This window comes from Spermophilus citellus, assembly GCF_964194105.1.
Source record: "Spermophilus citellus genome assembly, chromosome: 1".
NCBI lineage: Eukaryota > Metazoa > Chordata > Mammalia > Rodentia > Sciuridae > Spermophilus > Spermophilus citellus.
The window spans coordinates 225,558,680-225,585,166 of record NC_138182.1 but is presented as its reverse complement, the minus strand read 5'-3'; the positions used below and the strand labels follow the sequence as shown (position 1 = coordinate 225,585,166).

The following is a 26,487-nucleotide window of genomic DNA, read 5'->3' as shown; positions in this document are numbered from 1 at the left end:
CAGCTGGCTGGCTTAATAAAGACTATTCAATTTGGACAAAACTGGGACTTGGTGTGTTTTCTGAGTGCCCTGCCCCACAACAGCATATGCCTGTAATCCCAGCAACTCAGCAAGCTTGAGGCAGGAGGATGACAAGTTTGAGGCCAGCTTTGGCAATTTAGCAAGACGCTGTCTCAAAATAAAAAATAAAAAAGGGCTGGGGATGTATCTCAGTGATTAAGTGCCCCTGGGTTCAATTCCTAGTACCTAAATAAATAAATAAATTTCTTCAGTATACCTTTTTTTTTTTTTTTTTGGCACCAGGAATTGAACCCAGGGTTGCTTTGCCACTGAGTCACATCCTCAGCTATTTTATTTTTAGATATGGTCTTGCTAAGTCTCTTAGAGCCTCAAAAAATTGAACTTGTGATCCTCTTGCCTCAGCTTCCTCAGCCACTGGGGTTACAGACGTGTGCCACCATGCCTGGCCATATTGCATTCTTAAAATCCACATCAGACATGGCTGAAGCTATTGGAGGCACAGCTGGATTTCATCCTCTGTAGTCCACAACGAATATCCTGTATCATCAATTTTTATCACAGGCCATACCAGACTTTTTAACAAAGAACTCATCATCATTAGTACAACTGCATCTAACATGTCCTTAATTGGGGCTGAATCTCTTGACATCTCCCAAACATCCTGCATTGCTTCAAATGAAACACTTGAATAGGCTTGAGTCATTCGAAAGACCCCTATTCTAGCATCTCCAAATAAAATCAGACGAAGACCAGATTTTCATGAAATCCTTTTCCTCAAAGGCTTGGGTAAGGGACATATTCAGACATCATGTCCATTTCAGTAATATATCAGGGAAAGATAGCACAATAATTATGGACAACATAATTATATTCTAATACAACACAATTTTTTTCCTCATTAATTCCTGCCATCTTTCATTTTTAAATCATGGCTTTATTGGGATATAATTCACACATCATAATATTCACCTGTTTAAAACATATAATTCCAGAGATTTTAGCATATTCAGACTCATGCAACCCTTACCACACTCGATTTTTAAGTAGTTTCATCACCCCCCCAAAAAAAATGTCCATTTGCAGTTGTTTCCCACTTTTCTCTAACTCTCCTAGCCCTAGACAACCATTAGGTTACTTTCTGTCTCTGCTAGATTTACCATTCTGCACATTTCATATAAATCGTACAATATGTGGTCCTTAATGTCTGGTTGCATTCACTTAGCATAATGTTTTCAAGGTTCATCCATGTTGTAGCATAGATAATATTTCATATTTCCTTTGTTGTCAAATAATATTCCATTATATGGATATACCACATTTTATTTATCCATTTATCAATATTTGGCTTATTTACATTTTTGGCTATTATGAAGAATGCTACTGTGTGCACTTGTGTACAAGATTTTGTGTAGACATTTTTTTTCTTAAACCTATAGTTGCATTGTCATATCATAAAAATTAATTTAGTTGTACTTTAACTTTTCATCAGTAGGTTTAGATATGACAATACATTATGCACTACTAATTTTTTTTTTTTACCACCTGCAGGCTATTTTATCCATAACAATGTAAAACATCATCAGGCCCCCCATGGGGGCAGCACCAAGAGACCTTGACCATCCTCTTCTTCACATCACATTGTTTGTTTGTTTTAGTTGTAGATGGACACAACACCTTTATTTTTATGTGGTGCTAAGGACTGAACTCAGTACCTCACACATGCTAGGTCAGCACTCTACCACTGAGCTCACATTGTTTTAAAAGGACTATAGATTTCACTTTTGTATCATCATAATTTTTTTTAATTCATCAAGGCTAGTATAAATTAGAAATCCATGGTGATTCTTTCACAGTTTAAGGATTAATGGAGCAGACAGACTAACCACCATAATGAATCATCTTAGAGTGGTGTGTTGAAATTTCAGCAGCAACTCCATTTCTTTCCTCCTTTTTCATGTCATTTCTTAGTTCTATTTTGTTTTTCAGCATGGTGACTGAATCCAGGGCTTTGTATATTGTCAGCCCATGGTATACCAGTGAGGTACAATCAGCCTTTTCATATCATTTGTAATTATCCATCTGAACATTCATTCAGTTCACTTGTCCTGAGGATTTATTCATCTTTTATTATTTCAGCACAACTGGCATCAAATGAGCTGGGTCGACAACAGACAACAGCCTTTCTTCACTGTTCTCCTGATATTGAGGTCACATAGTCTAAGCAATTAGAGGACCTCTTATCACAGCATCACTTAAGTCAAAGGCATAAAATTTAGTCTACCTTTGTATCATCATGTCACCAGTCCAAAGGTGCTTGGTTGTATCTCAACATTTCTGTAATCTCACCTTTGGTGTAGTTTGACAGTTTCCCTTTACATGATGTTTTATGTACCCCATTTTTTCCAGCTCAACCAATTTGGAATTTGCCCACATTTCTGCAAAAGCTGCAACAAATTGAAGATCATTATCAAGACCAAGCATGCCTTTCATGTGAAAGTACATTTGACAGTACTTTAAAAAAGGAAGAGCTCCTTTGTCACTAGTGTATTAAATATACTTTAGCTGGGCATGGTGGCATACACCTGTAATCCTAGTGGCTTGGGAGGCTGAGCAGGAGGGATCATGAGTTCAAAGCCAGCCTCAGAAAAAGCAAGGTGCTAAGCAACTAAGTGAGACCCTGTCTCTAAATAAAATACAAAATAGGGCTGAGGATGTGTCTCAGTGGTTGAGTGCCCCTGAGTTCTATCCCCAGTAAACCCCCCCCAAAAAATTTAAAAAATAAAAATAAAAATGGGTGGTGGAGCATCCCTATATTTAATCCCCAGTATCATGAAAAACAAAGCAAAAAACAAACAACAAATAAATAAAATTAGCAATAGTTTAAGAAGCTCTCTGTGACAATCTACAGTTTACTTATCTCTTTGAATTAATTATATTTTTAGTTGTCTCTTGATGTCCTTTCCCTATAGAGTCACTTTAGTGATCATCTATAAGATGAGGGTCATAGTCCCACCAAAAGAAACATCTTCCCCACTTTCATGTTCCTTTCCTATACAGAAAGAAGTGGTCATGGTTTGGCAACCTAGGACTCTTTTTTAATTTACTTTCACTTTTGCCAATGCCAGCTAATATACAGTATCCTTGACTGACTTCCTCTGTGCCTGGATTTCTTTTTTAATCAATTTAGTTATTTCTTTTGGTTTTAGATCCACCGCCTTCAAATTCCATTAACAGATGCATAACCCAAAGCCAAACCTATAAATCATCTAAGAAGGGGTCTTTTATACTCCTTGGAGTCAAGTGGCCCAAACTAGGATGTATAACCAGACTTGGAAACATAAACCAGATGCTACAGGGCTGTCCCCTGGTCTAACTCACACCCTAGCATAAGACTACATTAATAAATAGTTTCTTTCATTCAGGTTTGGCCAATAAATGCCACAAAGCTCTTGTCCTCCCTGGAGATAAATAAGCACAGGGCTGCAACAAACCAGCTGTTTCCCATAAGGCGCTCTGGCCCACATGAGAATCCAGAACCAATATATTGACTCAACAAAGTTTTGGTCAATTTTGCTGGCTGTGAGATCATTTCTGGGGAGAAGAGATGATTGCCAAGGCCCTTTTCAATGCTCTTTGACTATAAGTACCAAGAATGCCATTGAAGTAAATATGGTCACGGAGCTAGGATTTAAACTCAAGTTTAGGTAACTTTAGCCCCTGTCCTTTTTCTTCCATACCAGCCTTCCTCTGAAGAAAGAAATAAGAACAAGAGAAACAAGGGAGGTCGTAAGTTTAAATGTGGAAGAAAAGTCCCTTTGTCAGAGAGATCACCTACTTACCTTGAAATTTATCTGGAGTCGGGGTCAAATGGAAGGAGAAAGCCAGCTAATTGGAAAGAGAATGAGAAAACATGCGACTTAAATACAAATGCTCTGAGTTTGTCCTTTAATAGGAAATTGTGAAAAAATATTTGAGGAACTAAAACTCAAAACAAATTGCACAAAAAAGTCACCAGTAAATGTGCTAAGATACTGAGTCAACAGGGTTAGTGAACTAACCCTTTCAGGACCCAAAATGGAATAATAAAACATACCAATTCCCACAACAGGAAATTTTTTATTCTATATATGCAATTTGGTTAATAGTTATGCTGCAAGTGTAAATCATTAACAGTGACAAGTTTCTATCTTTCTGGATCTTTCAGCATCTTCTTTTTTATCCTTGGAGTTATAATATTACAAAATATTGTGTCTAGGTGGTCTTTCCATATTCACTGTGCTGGAGCAGGAGACCTGTGATTGCCAGGGGAATGCACGAGGGGAACAGAAGAAAGGGGCTGTGGGAGGACCAGGAGACAGAGGGAGGCGTAAGGGGCACCAAGGGGAGCGTCCTAGGGGCCCTCAGGTCACACCCGACAGGAAACAATGCCATGCTACTCCATGGGACACTAGGAATGCAGTCAGAAGCTCAGGCTAGCGGCCAGGTCCAGGGACTGGAGAGCAAAGGGTCAGGGCTAGGGAGAACTGGATTGGGGTAGGGGCAGCATGCAAGGCGAGAGGGCAGGGGAAGAAAGGGAGGGGATCGCTTAGGGCTAGGTAGGCCCAAGTCCCACCTCCATTACCAGGTGTCAAGGTTTGAGTTGCTAAGGGGACCCAGGCAAGGGGCAGGGCTCTGTTTCCCATAAGGAGCATTCAGGGCCCAGAGGCGAGCCAGGTCCACTCCTCTGCCCCAGGTGAGTAGATCCTCAGAGAGGGACCTGGAACAAAGGAGGGCGGAAACAGGGCACCGTGAGGGGATAACTGGTGTGCAGAGGTGGGGGGTGGTTGGTGGGAAGCCAGGACCCTCTGGAGGAGCCCTGGCTAGGGAGAAGCAGGGGGAGTGGAGGATCCAGGCAGTGCCAGGATACCACAGCACAAGGGGAACAGAGGAGAGGCACAGGAGGGGGCCGGAAAAAGGGGCCTGAAATCAAGAGACAGGGACAGGGTCCTCAAGAAAGGCGGCCAGGAGCTCAAACAAGGAGCCAGGCCCAGGAATGGAGAGCCAAGTGCAAGTGCTGGGGTGTGGTACATGAAAATGGACAGGGCTGGAGAGGGGAAGGAGGGGAGAAAGGGGAGCAGTTGGTGCAAAGGGAGGAAGGCTCATGAACCAGGTCCACTGCCGGGTACCAGGGTTGGGGGACTGGGCCCGGGCTGAGGGAGGCCAAAGGGCCAGTCCAGGGCTATGTTTTCCTCAAGGGAGCCAACAGGGACAAGAGGCCAGGTCCAGTCTCCTGGCCCTGGTGAGCATCCTGGGAAGGGGATCCCGAAAAGGAGTCTGGCAGGGATAGGGATGGGCCTAAGGAGGGCACAGCCTGAAGGGCAGGAAAACGGGTGTTGGTGGGGTGGGGGCCAGGACCTCAGCAAGGAGCCTAGGTAAGGGACCTAGAGGAGGGCATAAGCCAGGGGAGAGCAGGGAAGAGTGGGGTTAGGAAGACAGGGCTGCACTAGGGTACTGCAGTACAGGGAAGCCAAGGGGAGCAGGGAAGAGGCCTCAGCGAGGGACCCTCAGTCAAAGCCCAGGGACTCACATGGAGCAAGAAGGGCCACCAGAGGCTCAAGCGAGGAGCCAGGCCAGGGAATGGAGAGCCAAGGGCCAGTGCTGGGGCAGGGGGCTCAGGACAGTGGACAAGGCTGGTGAGGGAAGGCAGGGGATTTGGCAGCGGAGAGCTAGGCTCCAGACCCAGGACCACTGCCAGGTGTCAGGGTTCTAGGTGCAGGACCAAGGGCCCAGGGAGAGCAAAGGGCCCAGGTGAGGGGCAGGGCTCTGTTTCCCATAAGGCGCCCTGGCCCCATGAGAATCCAGAACTGGAAACGAGCTAAGGAGGCCTGGCAAGAGAAGGGGGCCAGGAGGAGGGCGATGGGAGGCACGGCGGGGGGTGGCGGTGGGTGCGTGGAGGAACGAGAGCCAGGACCCAAGCCAGGTGCCCAGGCAAGGGACCCACCCCACCGATAGAGGATGAGGAACCCAAGGAGCAGGAGACCCGCGAGCGCCAGGGGAAAGCTCGAGGGGAAGAGGAGAAAGGGGCTGCGCTAGGAGCAGGAGACAGAGGGAGGCACATGGGGCATGAGTGGAGCTCACTAGGACGACCGTGCAAGGGGCCCCCAGGTCAGACCCGACAAGAAGGACGCCACACTATGCCACGTGACTCGAGGAACACAGTCAGGTGCTCAGGTGAGCGGCCCTGTCCAGGGACTGGAGTGCAAAGGCTCAGGGTTCGGGAGGGCAGACTTGGGGTAGGGGCAGCATACAAAGGGAGAGGGCAGGGGAAGGAAAGGGGGGATTGCTCAGGGCTAGGTCAGCGCTAGAGCCAAGGGGCAGGGCTGGGGCAGGGGGCTTAGGAAAATGGACAAGGCTGGGGAGGGAAGGCAGGGGATTTGGCTGCAGGGAGCTAGGCTGCAGGCCTAGGACCACTGCCAGGTGTCAGGGTTCCGGGTAAAGGATCAAGGGCCCAGGGAGAGCAAAGGGCCCAGGAGAGGGGCAGGGCTCTGTTTCCCAGAGGGGCACTCTGTCCTGGATGAGAATCCAAGGTCGGGGACCAGGCAAAGGAGGCCTGGCAATGGAAGGGAGCCAAGAGGAGGGAAACTGGAGGGCACGGCGGGGGAGCGGGGGTCACGGTGGGTGCAGAGAGGGGTGAGATCCAAGACTTAAGCCAGGAGATCGGGGGTGGGGGGGGACCATCTGACCGACCAAGAATGAGGGATCCCAAGACCAGGAGACCAGCGAGCACCGGGGAAAGCACGAGGGGAAGGGGAGAAAGGGGCTGTGCGAGGACCCGGAAACAGAGGGAGGTGCAAGGGGCACCGAAGCCAGCGTGATAGGAGGCCCAAGCAAGGAGACCCCAGTTTAGGCTCGACACTAAGTGACCCTACGCAACACCAGGTGACACGAGGAACGTGGACAGGGGTTCAGGCAAGCAGCCAGGCCCAGGACTGGAGAGCGAAGGGTCAGTGTTAGGGAGGGCTTGGTTGGGGTAGGGGCAGCATGCAAGGCAAGAGGGCAGGGGAAGGAAGGGAGGGGATTGCTTAGGGCTAGATCGGCCCAAGTACCATGTCCACTGCCAGGCGTCAAGGTTCAGTCAGTGAATGGGACTCAGGTCAGTGGCAGGGCTGTGTTTCCCATAGGGAGCATTCAGGGTACAAAGGCCAGCCAATTCCACTCCTCTGCCTCAGGTGAGTAGGCCCTCAGTGAGAGACCTGGAGCAAAGGAGGGCCAAAAAAGGGCTCTGTGAGGGGATACTTGGTGTGCGCAGGTGGGGGGGGTGGTGGGGAGCCAGGACTCACTGGAGAAGACCAATGTAGGGAGAAGCAGGGGAATGGAGGGTCCCAGCAGTACCAGGATACCACAGCACAAGGGGAACAGAGGGGACGTACAGGAGGGTGCTGGAAAAAAGGGCCTGAAATCAAGGGACAGGGACTGGGTCCTTGAGAAGTGTGGCCAGGGGCTCAAGCAAGAAGCCAGGCCCAGGAATGGAGGCCAAGTGCCAGTGCCCCAGCAGGGTTGAAGAGGAGAGGGAGGAAAGAGAGTGGAGCTAGTGGTGCAGAGGAGGAAGGCTCAAGGCCCAGGTCCACTGCAAGGTGTCAGGGTTGCGAAGCAGGGCCCAGGATGAGCTAGGTCAAAGTGCCCAGGCAGGAGCAGGCCATGTTTTCCCCTTGGGCTATGATTTCTCCTGTTTCCCCTCCCTCCCCAGGAGGGCCAAGAGGCCAGGTCCACTCCCCTGGCCCTGGTGAGCATCCTGGGAAGGGATCAGGAAAGGGGGCCTGGCAGGGACAGGGACGAAAGGAGGGACAAAGGAGTGCACAGCGGGAATGGCTGGAGGAAGGGTGCTGGTAGGGTGGGGGCCAGGACCCCAGCAAGGAGCCCAGGCTAGGGACCTAGAGGAGGGTCCAGGAAGGGGAAAGCAGGGAAGGCAGGGGCCCTGCAGGCAGGCAGCACTAGTGGACTGCAGTGCAGGGGAACCAAGGGGAGCAGGGAAGTGGCCCAAGCACAGGACCCGCAATCAAAGCACCAAGGGCCACCAGAGGCTCAAGCGAGGAGCCAGGCCAAGGGCTGGGGCTGGGGCAGGGGGCTCAGGACAGTGGACAGGGCTGGGGAGGTTAGGCAGCGAATCCAGGAAGGGGGACGCAAGCTTGAGGATCAGGGCCACTGCCAGGTTTCAGGATTCTGGGTGTAGGACCAAGGACCGAGTGGCAGGGCTGTTTTCCATAAGGCGTTCTGGCCCAGATGATAATCAAGGGCGAGCGACCAGGCCAAGGCAGCCTGGCAAGGGAAAAGGCCAGGAGGACGGTGCCTGGAGGGCATGGCACAGGGTCTCAGTGGGTGCAAAGAGAGGCAAGAGCCAGGACCTAAGCAATGAGCCCAGGCAAGAGGCCATACTGACCAACAGAGGATTCAAGGAGCAGGAGTCCTGCGCTCAAGGGGAAAACGTGAGGGGAATGAGAGGAAGGGGCATCGCTAGGATGAGGAGACAGAGAGGGGCGCAAAGGGCATGGAGGGGAAAGCGCTAGTTGGCCCAAGCAAGGGGCCCCCAGGTCAGACCCAATACCAAGAGATACCAAGCGAAGCCACGAGACACGAGGAATGCTGTCAGGGGCTCAGGTGAGTGGCCAGGCCCTGTGAATGGAGCATGAAGGTTCAGGGTTAGAGAGGGCTGGGTTGGGGTAGGGGCAGCATGCAAGGCGAGAGGGCAGAGGAGGGAAGGGCGAATATTGTGCAGGGCAAGTTCAGTCCTAGGCCCAAATCCACTGCCAGGGGTTAAGGTTCCAGTAGAGAAGAGGACCCAGGAGTGTGGCAGGGCTGTTTCCCATAGGGAGCCTTCAGGGTGCAGAGGCCAGCCAATTCTACTCCTCTGCCTCAGGTGAGGAGATCCTCAGAGAGAGACCGGGACCAAAGGAGGGCCAAAGGAGGGCACTGTGAGGGTATCCCTGGCTTCTGGAATTGGGGGGTGGTTGTGGGGAGCCAGGACTCATTTGAGGAGCCCAGGCTAGGGAGAAGCAGGGGGAGGGGAGGGTTGGGCAGTGCCAGGATACCACAGCACAAAAGGAAGGAACAGAGGGGAGGCAGAGAAGGGGGCTCGAAAATGGAGCCTGAAATCACGGGATAGGGACAGGCTGGAGAAGGGCGGCCGGGGGCTCCAGCAAGGAACCAGGCCCAGGAATGGAGTGCCAAGTGCCTTGGCCCTGGCCAGGGTTGCATGAAAAGTGTCCGGGCTGTGAAGGGAAGGGAGGGGAGAAAGGGGAGCATGTGGCCCAAGGAATGCAGGGCTGAAGGCCCAGGTCCATGGCTGGGTGTCAGAGTCTGGGAGCAGGCCCCAGGCTGAGAAAGGCCAAAGGGCCCAGGCAAGGGGCAGGGCTACATTTTCCCATAGGGAGCCCACAGGGCCAAAAGGCCAGGTCCAGTCCCCTGGCCCTGATGAGAATCCTGGGAAAGGGATCAGGGAAAGGGACAGGGATGATGGGAGGGCTGAAGAAAGGCACAGGGTGAAGAGCCCGAGGACTGGTGTTGGTGAGGTGGGGGCCAGGACACCAGCAAGGAGCCCAGACTAGAGAACTAGAGGAGAGCCCAGGCCAGGGGAGAGCAGGGTAGGGCAGGGCCAGGCAGAAGAGCAGCACTAGAGTTCTGCAGCGCAGGGAAGCCAATGGGAGCAGGGAAGCAGCCCAAACGAGGGGCCTGCAGTGCAAGACCAGGGATGCACAGAGCAAGAAGGGCCACCACAGGCTCAAGTGAGAAGCCAGGCCAGGGAATGGAGAGCCAAGGGAAAGGGCTGGGGCAGGGGCTTCAGGACAGTGGACAGGGCTGAGGAAGGAAGGCAGGTGATCCAGCAGGGGAGAGGCATGTTGGAGTGCCAGCGGCACTGCTAGGTGTCAGACTTCCAGGTGCAGGAAGAGACCAAGGGGCCCAGGTGAGGGGTAGGGCTCTGTTTCCATAAGGCTCCTGGCCCAGATGAGACTCAAGGTTCAGGAACCAGGCCAAGGGAGCCTGGCAAGAGATAAGGACCAGGAGGACGGCAACGGCAGTGCATGGCACGGTTTCGCAGTGGGTGGGTACAGGTGCAAGAGCCAGGACCCAAGCAAGGAGCCCAGGTGAGGGAACGACCTGACCAGAAGAGGATTAGGAACCTAAGGGGCAGGAGGCCCGGCCTCCAAGGGATAGAGCTAGGGGAAGGAGAGGAAGGGGCAATGCTAGGATGAGGAGACAGAGGTTGGTGCAAAGGGAAAGGAGGGGAGCACACTAGGGGGCCCAACCAAGGGACTCCCAGGTCAGACCCTACACCAAGAGACACCAGGTGAAGCCAAGAAACACCAGGAACACTGTCAGGGGCTCAGGTGAGAGGCCAGGCCCAGGGACTTAAGCACCTATTGTCAGGGTTAGGAGGGTTGGGGTAGGGGCAGCATGCAAGGCGAAAGGGCAGGGGAGGGAAGAGAGGAGGTCGCCCAGGGCAAGGTCGGCGCTAGTCCTATGTCCACTGCCAGGTGTCAAGATTCAGGCGGCGAAGGGGGCCCAGGCGAGGGGCAGGGCTATTTTTCTCATAGGGAGCCTTCAGGACGCAGAGGCCAGCCCATTTCACTCCTCTGCCCCAGGTGAATAGATCCTCAGAGACATACCAGGGACCAAAGGAGGGCCAAAGGTGATACCTTGTGTCCAGAATTGGGGGACAGTTGTGGGGAGCCAGGACCCATAGGAGAAGCCCAGGCTAGGGAGAAGCAGGGTGAGGGGAGGGTCCAGCAGTGCTGGGATACCACAGTACTGTTGTAGAGACAAGCGAGACAAAGCACCAAAGATAGCAGGATACGGTTTTATTTGGTTGCAACCAGGCTCAGAGGGCACAGCTTTTGCTGTAATCAATCAATCCCCTGAACCTCGAGTTCAGGCAGTTTCAGAATTTTATTCCCAGCATGTAAGGGAAGGGGCTCAGAAGTTCACAGCCTGCAGAAGTTCAAATAAAAGTAGCTTTTTCTTTCATTGTTTTGGGCAAGTTAACTCTTCAAGGACAACACCTGAGAAGGGGAGAGCTTCTTCTCCCATTTCTTTCCTCCCCCTGCCAGTTGATACCATGGAGCCCAGTTGGTAACTTATCTTAAAAACATAGACATCTCTGTGAAGCCCAGCTCAAGGCCAGAGGCCTTCTTTGCACATTTCTACCAAGTACTATACTGGGTATGTTTTTGAAAAACTAGTAAGGGGTGTCCAGCACCTGGAGTGCTGGTATCTTCTCGGCCAGTGGCAAAGTAAAGCAAGGCGATGTGAAAATAGGAAGTTTATCTACATTGAACTCTTTTGCAGAGACTCTTGCTGACAGTCCTAAAATCAGCCATGGTGAAGATTTCTGGAGAAGCCCAGTTAAGACTTTTCTGTGGAGAAAGGGGGTGCCACTTTAGTACAAGGAGAACAGAGGGAATACACAGGAGGGGGCCCCATAAAGGGGTCTTAACTCAAGGGACAGGGACAAGGTCCCAGAGAAGGGTAGCCAGGGGTTCAAGCAAGGAGCCAGGCCCAGGAATGGAAAGCCATGTGCCAGGGCCCGAGCCAGGGCCCCATGAAAACGGACAGGGCTGGGGAGGGGAGAAAGAAGAGAAAGGGGAGCACGTGGGCAGGGCTCTGTTTCCCACAAGGCGACCTGGCCCAGGTGAGAATCCAGGGCCAGGGCAAAGGAGGCTTGACAATGGAAGGGGGCCAGGAGGACGGTGACGGGAGGGCACGGTGGAGCCTCATGGTGGGTGCTGAGAGGAGTGAGAGCCAGGACCCAAGCCAGGAGCTCAGGCAAGGGACCGACCCAACCAACCGAGGAAGAGGAACCCAAGAGCAAGAGACATGTGAGCACCAGGGGAAAGTAGGAGGGGAAGGGGAGAAAGTGGCTGCGAGGAGCAAGAGACAGAGGGAGGCGCAAGGGGCACTGAAGAGCCCCCAGGTCAGACCTGAGAGGAAGAAATGCCACGCTATTCCACGCGACATCACTTGACAAGACAACGTGCTCAGGGGCGGAGGCAAGCAGCCAGGACCAGGGACTGGAACGCAAAGGATCAGGGTTCGGGAGGGCTGGGTTGGGGTAGGGGCAGCATGCAAGGCGAGAGGGCAGGGGAGGGAAGGGGGGGATCGCAAAAGCCAAGGTCAGCATAAGGCCCACATCCACTGCTCAGTGTCAGGGTTCAGGCAGGGAAGGGGGCCCAGGCGAGGAGCAGGGCTCTGTTTCCCATAGGGAGCCCAAAGGGTACAGAGGCCAGCCAATTCCACTCCTCTGCCCCAGGTGAGTAGGTCCTCAGAGAAGGACTGGGACCTAAGGAGGACCAAAGAAGGGCACTGGGTTGGGATACCCTGTGCCCAGAAGCAGGGGCAGGAGTGGCTGTGTGGGTGGGGAGCCTGGACACATTGGAGGAGCCCAGGCTGGGGAGAAGGAGGGGGAGTGGAGGGTCCTGGCACAGGATACCACAGAACAAGGGGAACAGGGGGAGGCACAGGAGGGTGCACGAGCAAGGTGCCTGAAATGAAGAGACAGGGACGGGACGGGGTCCTTGAGAATGGCGGCCGGGGCTCAAGCAAGGAGCCAGGCCCAGGAATGGAGAGCCAAGTGCCAGGGCCCCTGCAGGGCTGGGGAGGGGACGGAGGGGAGAGAGGGGAGCAGGTGTTACAGGGGGAGGAAAGCTCAAAGCCCAGGTCCACTGCAGGTGTCAGGGTTGGAGAGCAAGACTTGGGCTGAGGGAGGCCAAAGGGCCCAGGCAAGGGGCAGGGCTATATTTTTTTCTGAGGGAGCCAGAAGGGCCAAGAGGCCAGGTCAACTCTCCTGGCCTGGGTGAGCATCCTGGGAAAGGGATCAGGAAAGGGGGCCTGGCAGGTACAGAAACAAAAGGAGGGCCAAAGGAGGGCACAGCGTGAAGAACTGAAGGAGAGGTGCTGGTGGAGTGGAGGCCGGGACACCAGCAAGGAGCCCAGGCTACAGACCTAGAGGAGGGCCCATTCCAGGGGAGAGCAGAGAAGAGCAGAGCTGGGCAGTCGGGCGGCACTAGTGGACTGCAGTGCAGGGAAACGGAGGGGCGCAGGGAAGCAGACCAAGCAAGGGACCCTGCAGTCAACTCCAGGGACGTGCTGGGCAACAAGGGCCACCAGAGTCTCAAGAGGGGAGCCAGACCAGATAATGTAGAGCCAAGGGCCCGGCTCAGGACACTGGACTGGGCTGGGGAGGGAAGGCAGGGTATCTGGGAGGGTGGAGGCAGGATTGAGGCCCAGGGCCACTGCCAGGTGTCAGTGTTCCCGGTACAGGTTCCAGGGTTCCAAGGACCAAGGGAGAGCAAGGGGCCCAAGCGAGGGGCAGGGCTCTGTTTCCCATGAGGCACTCTGGTCCAGATGAGAATCATGGGCCAGGGACCTGGAAAAGTGGTCCTGGCAAGGGTCTGGGGCCAGGAGGAGGGAACGGGAGAAATCGGCGCAGCGTCGCAGTGGGTGCGGAGAGGGGCGAGAGCCAGGTCCCAAGCAAGTGACCCACCCTACCTCGGAGGAGCAGTGAGACTGAACAAGAGGTAAGGGGGGAAGGGGAGGAATGGGCGGCGCGAGGATAAGTAGAAAGCTGGCATGCAATACAAGGGACACTGAGGGGAGCTCAAGACCAGGACCAAGCAAGTGGCCCCCCAGGTCTGATCTGACACGGAGCGATGCCACGTGAGGCCACACAACACCACGCGGGAGGATGAATGCCTTCAGGGGCCCAGGAGAGGAGCAAGGCCCAGGACTTGACCACAAAGGGTCAGGGTTGGGGAGGGCTGGGTTTGGGTAGGGGAAGCTTGCAAGGCGAGAGGTTAGGAGAGAAAATCGCACAGGCCAAGGATGGTGCCAGGTCCTTGTCCACTGCTAGGTGTCAGGGTTCGGGCAGGGAAGAAGGCACAGGTGAGGGGCAGGGCTGTGTTTCCCATAGGGAGCCTTTAGGGCGCAAAGGCCAGCCAATTCCACACATCTGCCCCAGGTGAGGAGATCCTCAGAGAGGGATCTAAACCAAAGGAGGGTCAAAGGAGGGAAATGTGTGGTGATAACCTGCGTCCTAAAGCAGGGGGCAGGGTTGACTGTGTGGATGGGAGGCAGACCAATTGGAGGAGCCCAAGCTAGGGAGAAGCTGAAAAGGAGGAGGGTGCGGGCAGTGCCAGGATACCACAGCACAAGGGGAACAAAGGGGAGGCACAGGAGGGGGCCGGAAAAAGGGGCCTGAAATCAAGAGACAGGGACAGGGTCCTTGAGAAAGGCGGCCAGGGGCTCAATAGGAGCCAGGCCCAGGAATGGAGAGTCAACTGCGAGTGCTGGGGTGTGGTGCATGTAAAGGGGGACAGGGCTGGGAGGGGAGAAAGGGGAGCGGCTGGTGCAGGAGGAGGAAGCCTCAAGGCCCAGGTCCACTGCCTGGTGTCAGGGTCTGGGAACAGGCCCCGGGCTGAGGGAGGCCAAAGGGCCCAGGCAAGGGGCAGGGCTACGTTTTCCCAAAGGGAGCCCCCAGGGCCAAGAGACCAGGTCCAGTCCCCTGGCCCCTGTGAGCATCCTGGGAAGGGGATCCCGAAAAGGAGCCTGGCAGGGATAGGGATGACGATAGGCGGGCCTAAGGAGGGCACAGCCTGAAGGGCAGGAAAAAGGATGCAGGTGGGGTGGGGGCCAGGACCTCAGGAATGAGCCCAAGTGAGGGACCCAGAGGAGGGCCCAAGCCAGGGGAGAGAAGGGAAGGGCGGGGCCGGGAAGGCGGGGCTGCACTAAGGCACTGAAGTACAGGGAAGCCAAGGGGAGCAGGGAAGAGGCCTCAGTGAGGGACCCTCAGTCAACACCCAGGGACTCACATGGAGCAAGAAGGGCTACCTGAGGGAGGCTCAAGCAAGGAGCCAGGCCAGGAAATGCAGAGTCAAGGGCCAGGGCTGGGGCAGGGCACTCGGGAAAGTGGACCAGGCTGGGGAGGGAAGGTAGGGGATCTGGCAGGGTGGAGCTAGGCTCCGGGCCCATGGCTACTGCCGGGTGTCAGGGTTCCAGGTGCAGGACCAAGGGCCCAGGGAGAGCAAAGGGCCCAGGCGAGGGGCAGGGCTCTATTTCCCATAAGGCACCCCTCAAGTACCATGTTTTGAATCATGGGTTACAAACCAGGCAAGGTGGCACATAACTGTAATACTAGCAACTAAGGAGGCTGAGCCAGAAGGATAGCAAGTTTGAGGCCAGCCTCAGCAGATTATCAAGGCCCTAACTCATTTAGTGAGACTCTGTCTCAAAATACAAAATAAAAAGGGCTGAGGATGTAGCTCAGTGGTAAATCACCCCTGGATTCCATCCCTAGTCCCCAAACCCCTGACCCTCAGCATCTCAGAGGCTTTCTTCTTCAGATGGGACAAGTGCTTTCCAGAGGCCACCCCTCTTTGCCTCACCTGCCTGCCCCTTCATACATGTGAATTCGTGCAGACCCATTTCACAGCTCCTCCTTCCCACTCCTCTAACACTTGGGACAGTATTAGCACTTTCACATGGACTTCTTGACAGGGCTCCTTATTTTTAGACTGGGAGGTTCACAGACCCAGGAGGTTAGGGCTTATGTCCTCTTTTTAGTGTCCATATCCCCAAGGCCTAGGATCTTGTTGGACTTTTAGTCTGTGGGGTGAATCAATAAATTAATAAGTGTGCCTTGTTTCCCGGGTCCTGGCCTGAAATGTAATTCAAATAGCACCTCAGGCCAAATCAAGAATTTAATTCCACAGGGAGCCTGCAGAGTCCCCAGCCCACCTTCTAATAATACCTGTCTTCAGAATGGAACTAGGCAATATGCAAAAAAAAAAAAAAAAAAAAAAAAAAAAAAAACGGTTAGTAGGGTTTCCATAAGCTTACCTCTCAGGGCCAGCAGCCCTTGGCCAGGCTCAGTGGGCACTAGGACTCCAAGATGGCATTGGTCAAACCGATGAAAGCAGACACTCATGGATGTCAAACTAGGGGAGCTTCCACAACGGATACTGATGAGGGATTTCACCCCTAAAGGAACAGCGGGAGCATTTCAGAGAGATTACTACCATTACCACAGAAAGTACATCGACGTGAAGAAGGGGAACATCGCCCGGGCTAAAATGGGGCTGGCAGCTTACATGCTTTTCAGCTACTGCCTTCCTTACAAGGGACTCAAGCGTGAGCAGCAACACTAGAACCACTGAAGAGGGGCCAATGTGGAGAGTCTATTTGACCAGGACCACCTCCCCCAGGCTCCCCGATGAAGACCTCAAGTCACAGTCAAGGCTGAGTTATTTCATATTCCTGAGAATTGACAACCATAAAAGGTGATTGGTCTGTGGGGGAAAAAAATGTGACAACATCTTGTGCCCTTTTCTTAGGGGACTCAAACTTCTTGCCTTTTCTCCTCAACCATGCCACCTAGTAAAGGCATAGTATTAGGATTCTACTAACCCACTTCCCAAGGACTGGTTGTGACCCTTCTCTCTTACCATTCATGAAATTAGTCCATGTTATGAATTTGCAACCACTAAAGAGACAGAGATGGACACAGACCTCACCACAAACATGAGGAAGTCACGAAAAATTGAGTGATCTTAAAAAATCCCTTCCTGTTTTTTCCCATTGTTATTCCGAGCAGCAGAAGCCCTGCTGACCCCTGTTGTGACATATCAATATTTTTTTTTCTTTAAAAAACAGCTTTATTGAGATAAAATTCATGCAACTTTAAAAACTCAAAAAGATTATAAGGGAGGCTGTGTCTGTGGCTCAGCGGTAAAGCACTTGTCTAGCTCATGTGAGGCCCTGGGTTCAATCCTCAGCACCATATAAAAATAAATAAACAAAATAAAGGTATTGTGTCCAACTACAACTAAAAAAATATTTAAAAAAAGATTATAAGGGAATACTGTGAACTAGAAGACATAGATAATTATTGTTAGAAGGTATGGGTTTCTTTTGGGGAGGTGAATATGTGAATTGTAACATTTAGAAAAATGTTTCCTCTGTCTTTTTTCCCTTGGCCATTCTACTGAAAGATTTGTAAAATTTGTTGAAACAATTTTTGGTCTTATTGATTTTTCTCTATTAATTCCCAGTGTTTCATTTTCTTATATAAATGCATATTCTTATTTTTCTTCCTTTTTATATAATAGGTAGCTTGTGATATACTTGGAATGTTATTATATTCTGAAGGATGTGCTTCAGGTAGAAAGAAAATGATCCTAAATAGATCTAAGATGCAAGAAATGGAGAGTCAAGAAAATGGTAAATATATAATTAGATTAAAAAAATTTTTTGTAGTTGCAGTTGGACAGAATGCCTTTATTTTATTTGTTTATTTTTATGCAGTGCTAAAAATTGAACCCAGTTCTTCACATATGCTAGGCAAATGCTCTCTCACTCGGCTACAGCCCATCCCCTAATTAAATTTTAATAAACATTGACTGATTAAAATGAATATCATTTGGAATGGAACCACCATTTGACCCAGCTATCCCACTCCTAGGTTTATACCCAAAAGACTTAAAAGCAGCATACTACAGCGATGCAGCCACCTCAATGTTTATAGCAGCCTTAATTCACAATAGCTAAACTATGGAAACCGCCTAGATGCCCTTCAATAGATGAATGGATAAGGAAACAGGTATGTATACACAATGGAATACTATTCAGTGTTAAAGAAGAATGACATTATGGCATTTATGGGTAAATGGATGGAGCTGGAGAATATCATGCTAAGGGATATAAGCCAATCCCCCCAAACCAAAGGACAAATGTTTTCTCTGATAAGTGGATACTGATCCATAATGCGCGGGGGGCAAGGGAAGAATGGAAGAACTTTGGATAGAGCAGAAGGGAGGGAGTGTGTGTGGGGGAAGATGGTACAATGAGATGGACGTTATTATCCCTATGTATGGGTATGATTGCTCTAATGGTGTGACTCTACTCATGTACAACTAAACTAGAGAAATGAAAAGTTGTGCTCCATTTGTGTATAAAAATTAAAAATTAATTTAAAAAAGGAAATATGATAACAGGGAAAAATAAACAAATATTAGGGCTGGGGATGTAGCTCAGTGGTAGAGTGCTTACCTAGCATACTTGAAGCCCTAGATTTTACTACCAATACAGCAAAACAAGATACTCAAATATTAGTATTTTATGAAATAGAAAAAATTAAATATATAACAATAATAATATATATGAGAGAAGGAGTTAAATGAAATTAAGGTAATTTTTTATTTCACTTAACATGATATTCTCCAGTTTCATCCATTTACTGGCAAATACTATAATTTCTTTTTTTTATTTCAATTTTTTATTTAAAATTTTTTTAGTTATTCATGCCAGTATAATATATTTTGACATATCATATATACATGGAGTGTAATTTTCCATTCTTGTGGTTATATGTGATGTGGAATTACACTGGTCGTGTATTCATATATGAATATAGGAAAGTTATGTCTTATTCATTCAACTATCTTTCCCATTCCCATCCCCTTTCTCCCCATTTCTCCCTGTTCAATTCGGTGAACCTTTACTCCCTCCCCTACCACCTATTGTGAGTCAGCATCCACATATCAGAGAGAACATTTGGCCTTTGGTTGTTTGGGATAGGCTTATTTCACTAAACATGTTAGTCTCCCGTTCCATCCATTTACTAGTAAATGCCAAAATTTCATTCTTCTTTTTGGCTGAGTAATATTCCATTGTGTATATGTATCTCATTTTCTTTATCCAGGAACTTGCGGATCTGGCAGCAGGTAGAAGGGACTGGAATTGAGCAGACTGCTTGTTTGGAGCCCAGTTGCTGTTGTCCCTGAGTTAGATAGAAACTAAGATACCTGAATTTTTCTTGACATATTTGGACTTTCTTGATACTTTGTAACCACCTTTACATAGGACAGTGAGGAGTCTTGTAGAGACATCGTAGAGACATATTTGGGTTGCTCTGGCCAGCAACAGATCCTCTACATACTGGAGAAATGTGCATCTACATTGTTTTATAGGAAAGGCCCTCAGAATAGGCCAGCACCATCCCAAAGATGGTTGGTGAGGTTCTGAAGCCCTGTGGCAGCCTGGTGCAGGTCAATTGGCCCTTGTTCCTGTTAGAGTCTCCCACTGGAAGGCAAAGAGTGGATGACTCTGAGGTGCCAGTCAAATGTAGAAGAAGGCCTCTTTGACATCCAGGCATGTGAAATAGGCTGCCTCAGCAGGGAACAGACTTAGGAGAGTATATGGATTGGGGACCACAGGATGTAAGGTGACTGTGGTCTGATTCACTGCATGCAAACATTGAACTGGCTGGTAGTCATCAGTTCCTGCTTTCTGGACAGGCAAAAGATATGTACTCTATGGTCATTGGTAAGGATTGAGAATTCCATATTGTAAAATTCTGTCCAAATGTTTCTGAATTCCAAGTTGTGCTTTGTGAGGAATATAGTAGTCTCAGGCAGACCAGTATGGTTCCTGGTTTTAATTCCACCACCATGGGGGATGTCTGGGCTAGTCAAGGTGACTTGTCCTCAGCATACTCCTGGTACCCAGAAAGGGAGCTGTTGTCCCTATTGTGGTGCCAGTGTAAGGCCAAAGAGGCACCACTACTCTTCCCAGGGAATTGTAAGAGTTAGAACCTTTACTTCAGGTTTTCCCAGTGACAGGATTGCCTGGTCTCTAGCCAGGTTGTCAAAGGTTATCTGGCCTTAGAGTTTTCCCAGCAGGTCTCAACCCATCATGGCACCAGGCAATCTGGCATGTACAGAAGCTCATGGATCACTTTGTGACCTGCTACGTTGCAGTGCCAGGGTATCAGCAAAGAGTGACACCCCTTGTAGCCAGTGGGCCCCACAATTATGGTCTGTTTATTTGAAAGCGGGCCCACAGGTTGGGTTACCATGAAATGGTGAGCCCCAGTGTTTGCCTTAAAGTCAATAGGATGTTCCCCATAATTATTAGGACCATAGGCTCCTGGGGGCCCAAAGGGATGGAGCCCAGTTGGTCCTAGTCCTCATAATTTTTTATGGTTTTCCAGACCCATAAAATCCTTCTCAGAGGCATCATAGAGATATCCACAGTGTTGAGCATCAAGGGGATGTGTGTGGGGCTGGGATCACTTGGCCCTTTTATGCTGGTAAGGAGTAATTTTAGCCCAGTTGTCTTCCTCTAGTTAGGGGCATGCATTCTTCCAGTGGTCCTCTAGATGGCAGTAGACACATTGGTTTAGTCTCAGCCTTGTCCCCAGATCTGTCTGTCCTTCCATCCAGACCCTCCTTGGGATCTGCATTTGGCCCCAATTTTGATATTTGCTTTGGTTTTATCCTGGTGGGACACCCCCCCCCCACCCTTTGGGTGACTTCTGGGTTTGTGGTGACAGGCAGCTGAAAGGAGATCCTCTTCTTCATCTTCCAGTCTGCCTCTCATTGAGCCTCTTGGTCTCCGTTGATGAAAACTGGGGTGGCCACTTCAATCAGCTCACTGGCATTCTTTCCAGCAAAACCCTCTAGTTTTGTTGATTTGGGCGAATGTCTTCCTGAGTTTGTCCCACAAAGCCGACATTGATCATCTGCTGGTTGTGTGGTGCCTTAGGTTCAAAGGGAGTGAAGAGTCAGAAGGCCTTGCACAGTCGTCCACAGAACTAACTGCCTGGGGCTCCCATCAGGCATTTGGAGTACTTGTGATATTTAGTTCACATTTAGGGCCCTTTTCCCCTCTTCTTTAAGGCCACCAGTGACAGCCTTTTGATATCTTTTTACCTTTAGAAGATCTTCTTCTTTGTTGGAGTCCCACCTGGGTCTGTGTCTGGGAATCAGGTTTGGGCATAGGCTTGAATGTTGCCTTGTGTGTCTGGAACATGTTCCTCTAGTCATTTTATTTGTGGATGAAACTTTATTTATTTATTTATTTATTTATATGCAGTGCTGAGAATGAAACCCAGTGCCTAATGCACACCCTATAGGCGCTCTACCACTGAGCCACAACCTCAGCCCAATCCTCTAGCCATTTTAAAGCAGCTTGGGTCACTCATCTGCATTCCTCCATATTAAACAGAGTCAGAAGCAGGGGACAGCAGTCAATCCAGGTGGGCTGGTGGGACTGAGTAATGGATTACATCAGATCAATTTTGAAAGCAAGTGGCTCAAGCAAGGAGCCCATGCATGGGAACACACAAGGGGACATTCAACCTTGTGCTCAAGCCACAAAGCCAGGCCAGAGCGCAACCAGGCAATGTGGCATAAGAGTGGAGGACAAAGGGGGCACAGGATGTCTTCTGTAAGTTTCTAGGCAGATGGCCCAAGAGAAGAGCCCAAGCCAGGTGCTTGTGCAATGTCCCAGGTCAGACCTGTAGGCACAAGGGAACTGTGCTCCATGGGTCAGAGCAATGAAACTGCTCATATAGATTCCAATATGGCGGCGGGCGCAGAGAGATCAAGTCCCTGACCTCTTCAGCTGTGCAAGCATAGGGAGTTGTAAATAACCTAAATCTGTTTGCTCAGGATCACTAGGCAATGCTGAGCTGACGTGGATCTGGGGCGAACAGTCTGGGCCTCTCAGAACACACACTGAGCCCGGATCGGCTGAATTCAAGCTCCCGTTCACCTGCTTCCCGCAGACAAACAGCTGTGACTCAGCACTAATCCATCCGGCTGAAACAACTGGTCAGCCCTTCTCATCCTTCGGAGGTAAATGCCTACCGAGCCTTCATAGGTAGTGGCCACAGGTTTGAAACGGGGCTTGGGAGAGACAGTAAGGACCCACCCGTTGCATTGGTCGCCCAGCAAAGGGAAACGAACTGTCGCCATTTGCAAGAGACACCACCATGGCAGAGAACTGACGTCATCAGACTGCGGCGGAGGAGATAACTTCATTGAAACCTGCGGCTACAGGTGTGTAATTCCCTAGCCTTCCCTCTCCACACATTGGGGAAACCTTAAGGGCCCCTCCCAGCTCTCCCGTGAGCGCGATAGCCAGCCCAAGGGAATCAGAGGTGGCGCGGGTACCGCGGCGTGGAACTACCGCTCCCACCAGGGCTGACAGCTGAGGTCTCTTGCACCAGCAACCGGGGGCGTGGCTACCAGAGGGCAAGTAAAATTTGCTGAGGATTCTCAGCCCCAAGCTCTACAAACTTAGGGTCTGAGGGAATGGCAAACTGGAAGAGTGTGCCCAGTCGTTCATGAAAACAGGGCTCCCGGGAGCAGCAGACCTGGCGTGTAGCCAGTATTGTGGTGAGCGGCACCCGTGAGAGGGGCCTGGCTAGAGGAAAAGTGGGAAGTGACTAGACACAAGAGGAGGCCCTAGGCACTCAGGATTGGAGACTCGCCCAGTCTGGGAGGAGCTGCTGCACAGTGATTGGTTCCCGCGTATTGACAGGAGAAACTTGGCCTGGTGGGCACAGCGCCACCTACTGGAAGACAAGTTAATCAAACTCTAAGACTGCATTTATTAGTTTTTTTTTCTTTTCTTTTTTTTTTGATTTGGGTTTTTCTTTCATTTTCATTTTTCTTTCTTGTTGTTTTTTTAAATTTTTTTTACAATTTTTTTCTTCTAATTTTAATTTTAATTTTTTTTTATTATTTTAAAAAAAATTTTTTTCTTTTTTTATTTCCTATTTTTTTCTTCTTTTGTCTTTTCATTTCTTTTCAATTATCTTATCCCCCCTTCCTTGAATTCTACCTGCTTACTCTCATTCTCTTTAGTGACTTCTTCCCTTCCCTTCTAATACCTTTCCTCCCAAGCATCAAATAAATTTACAGGAGTAAACAGTAACTCAGCAGTCAAACAGAACAAGAAGTAACATGAGCATCTTCAAAAAGCAAGGAAGAAAAGGAGTACAAACAATGCAGGACAGCCTAAATATTCAGGAGGACCTAGAGTCATCAGAAAAATGGTCATATAAAGAACTCAAGGAACACCTTAGACAGATGGAATGGAACCTTAAAGAGGATACAAGACAGCAAATTCAAGCAGCGAAAGAACACATTGCGAATGAATTACATAAACAGATAAAAGAAGAAGTTAAGCATCTTTATCAGGAGATAGAGATTATAAAAAATAATCAAACAATAATTCTAGAAATGAAGGAAACGATAAACCAAATTAAAAACTCAATTGAGAGTATCACTAACAGAGTGGAGCAAGTAGAAGCCAGAACGTCAGATAATGAAGACAAAATATATCATCTTGAAAAGAGTCTAGCCAACTCAGAAAGGCTGGTAAAAAATCACGAGAAAAACATCCAAGAGTTATGGGATAACATAAAAAACCCAAACTTACGAGTCATCGGGATAGAAGAAGGTACAGAGATTCAAACCAAGGGAATGAGTAACCTGCTGAATGAAATAATTACAGAAAACTTTCCAGAAATAAAAAAGGAAACAGATATACAAATTGAAGATGCATACAGGACACCGAGCACACAAAATCACAGTAGACCAACGCCAAGACACATTGTTATGAAGATATCCAATATACAGAACAAAGAGAAAATATTAAAAGCTACAAGAGAAAGGAGACAGATTACATTCAGGGGTAAACCAATAAGGTTAACAACGGATTTTTCATCACAGACACTGAAAGCAAGAAGGTCATGGAACAATGTATTTCAAACACTGAAAGACAATGGATGCCAACCAAGAATTCTGTATCCAGCAAAATTAAGCTTTAGGTATGACAACGAAATAAAAATCTTTCATGATAAACAAAAGTTAAAAGAATTTGCAGCCAGAAAACCAGCATTGCAAAGCATTTTGAGCAAAACACTACACGAGGAAGAAATAAAAAACAATAACCAAAACCATCAGTGGGAAGTGCCTCAGTAAAGACAGAGGGCGAGGGGAAAGATAATCATGGAGAAACAAACTAAATTTTTTTAAAAAAGGATAAATAATCAAACATGGATGGAAGTACAAACCATATATCAATAGTAACTCTGAATGTTAATGGCTTAAACTCTCCAATAAAGCGACATAGGCTGGTATCATGGATTAAAAAAACAAATCCAACAATATGCTGCCTCCAGGAGACACATCTGATTGGAAAAGATATATACAGGCTGAAGGTGAAAGGATGGGAAAAAATATACCACGCACACGGTCCTCGTAAGCAAGCAGGGGTGGCCATCCTCATATCAAATAATATCGACTTCAAGACTAAGTTAATCAAAAGGGATAAAGAAGGACATTATATACTGTTAAAAGGAACCATTCACCAACAAGACATAACAATTATCAATATTTATGCACCAAATAATGGTGCTGTGACATTCATAAAACAAATTCTCCTCAAGTTCAAGAATCAAATAGACCACAACACAATAATTATGGGTGACTTCAACACACCTCTCTCACCATTGGACAGATCCTCCAAACAAAAGTTGAATAAAGAAACTATACAACTCAATATCACAATGAATAACCTAGACTTAACTGACATATATAGAATATATCAACCATCATCAAATGGATATACTTTTTTCTCAGCAGCACATGGATCCTTCTCAAAAATAGACCATATATTATGCCATAGGGCAACCCTCAGTAAATATAAAGGGGTGGAGATAATACCATGCATTTTATCTGATCATAATGGAATGAAACTGGAAATCAATGATAGAAGAAGGAAGGAAAAATCCTACATCACATGGAAAATGAACAATATGTTACTGAATGATCAATGGGTTACAGAAGACATAAAGGAGGAAATCAAAAAATTCTTAGAGATAAATGAAAATACAGACACAGCATATCGGAATCTATGGGACACAATGAAAGCAGTTTTAAGAGGAAAATTCATCGCCTGGTGGTCATTCCTCAAAGAAAGAAAAAACCAACAAATAAATGAGCTCACACTTCATCTCAAAGCCCTAGAAAAGGAAGAGCAAAACAACAGCAAATGTAGCAGAAGGCAAGAAATAATTAAAATCAGAGCGGAAATCAATGAAATTGAAACAAAAGAAACTATTGAAAAAATTAACAAAACTAAAAGTTGGTTCTTCGAAAAAATAAATAAGATCGACAGACCTTTAGCCATGCTAACGAAGAGAAGGAGAGAGAACTCAAATTACTAACATACGGGATGAAAAAGGCAATATCACAACAGATGCTACAGAAATACAGAAGACAATTAGAAATTATTTTGAAAACCTATATTCCAATAAAATAGAAGATAGTGAAGACATCGATAAATTTCTTAAGTCATATGATTTGCCCAGACTGAGTCAGGAGAATACACACAATTTGAACAGACCAATATCAATGGATGAAATTGAAGAAGCCATCAAAAGACTACCAACCAAGAAAAGCCCAGGACCGGATGGGTATACAGCGGAGTTTTACAAAACCTTTAAAGAAGAATTAATACCAATACTTTTCAAGTTATTTCAGGAAATAGAAAAAGAGGGAGCTCTTCCAAATTCATTCTATGAGGCCAACAACACCCTGATTCCGAAACCAGACAAAGACACTTCAAAGAAAGAAAACTACAGACCAATATCTCTAATGAACCTAGATGCAAAAATCCTCAATAAAATTCTGGCGAATCGAATACAAAAACACATCAAAAAAATTGTGCACCATGATCAAGTAGGATTCATCCCTGGGATGCACGGATGGTTCAATATACGGAAATCAATAAATGTTATTCACCACATCAATAGACTTAAAGATAAGAACCATATGATCATCTCAATAGATGCAGAGAAAGCATTCAACAAAGTACAGCATCCCTTTATGTTCAAAACATTAGAAAAACTAGGGATAACAGGAACTTACCTCGACATTGTAAAAGCTATCTATGGTAAGCCTCAGGCTAGCATCATTCTGAATGGACAAAAGTTAAAGGCATTCCCTCTAAAATCTGGAACAAGACAGGGATGCCCTCTATCACCACTTCTATTCAATATAGTTCTCGAAACACTGGCCAGAGCAATTAGACAGACGAAAGAAATTAAAGGCATAAAAATTGGAAAAGAAGAACTTAAATTATCACTATTTGCAGATGACATGATTCTATACCTAGAAGACCCAAAAGGGTCTACAAAGAAACTACTAGAACTAATAAATGAATTCAGCAAAGTGGCAGGATATAAAATCAACACGCATAAATCAAAGGCATTTCTGTATATCAGCGACAAAACTTCTGAAACGGAAATGAGGAAAAACACTCCATTCACAATATCCTCAAAAAAAAAAAAATACTTGGGAATCAACCTAACAAAAGAGGTGAAAGATTTATACAATGAAAACTACAGAACCCTAAAGAGAGAAGTAGAAGAAGATCTTAGAAGATGGAAAAATGTACCCTCTTCATGGATAGGCAGAACTATTATCAAAATGGCGATATTACCAAAAGTTCTCTATAGGTTTAATGCAATGCCAATCAAAATCCCAACGGCATTTCTTGTAGAAATAGATAAAGCAATCATGAAATTCATATGGAAAAATAAAAGACCCAGAATAGCAAAAGCAATTCTAAGCAGGAAGTGTGAAT

The 26,487-nt window shown here is 48.3% G+C and overlaps 1 protein-coding gene across 5 annotated transcripts in view; it reads right to left on the bottom strand.

Moving 5' to 3' along the window:
- Positions 1-26,487, bottom strand: part of NAIP (NLR family apoptosis inhibitory protein) — an 83,021-nt gene that overhangs the window by 37,821 nt on the left and 18,713 nt on the right. For 3 of the 5 annotated variants that reach the window (XM_081267854.1, XM_081267855.1, XM_081267856.1), the window contains exon 3: positions 3,861-3,906. The gene's annotated coding sequence lies outside the window, so the exon portion shown is untranslated. Of the gene's footprint in view, positions 1-3,860; positions 3,907-11,186; positions 11,409-15,885; positions 16,027-26,487 lie in introns of those variants that run through there. The other 2 variants (XR_014018972.1, XR_014018971.1) reach the window with 2 other exon arrangements.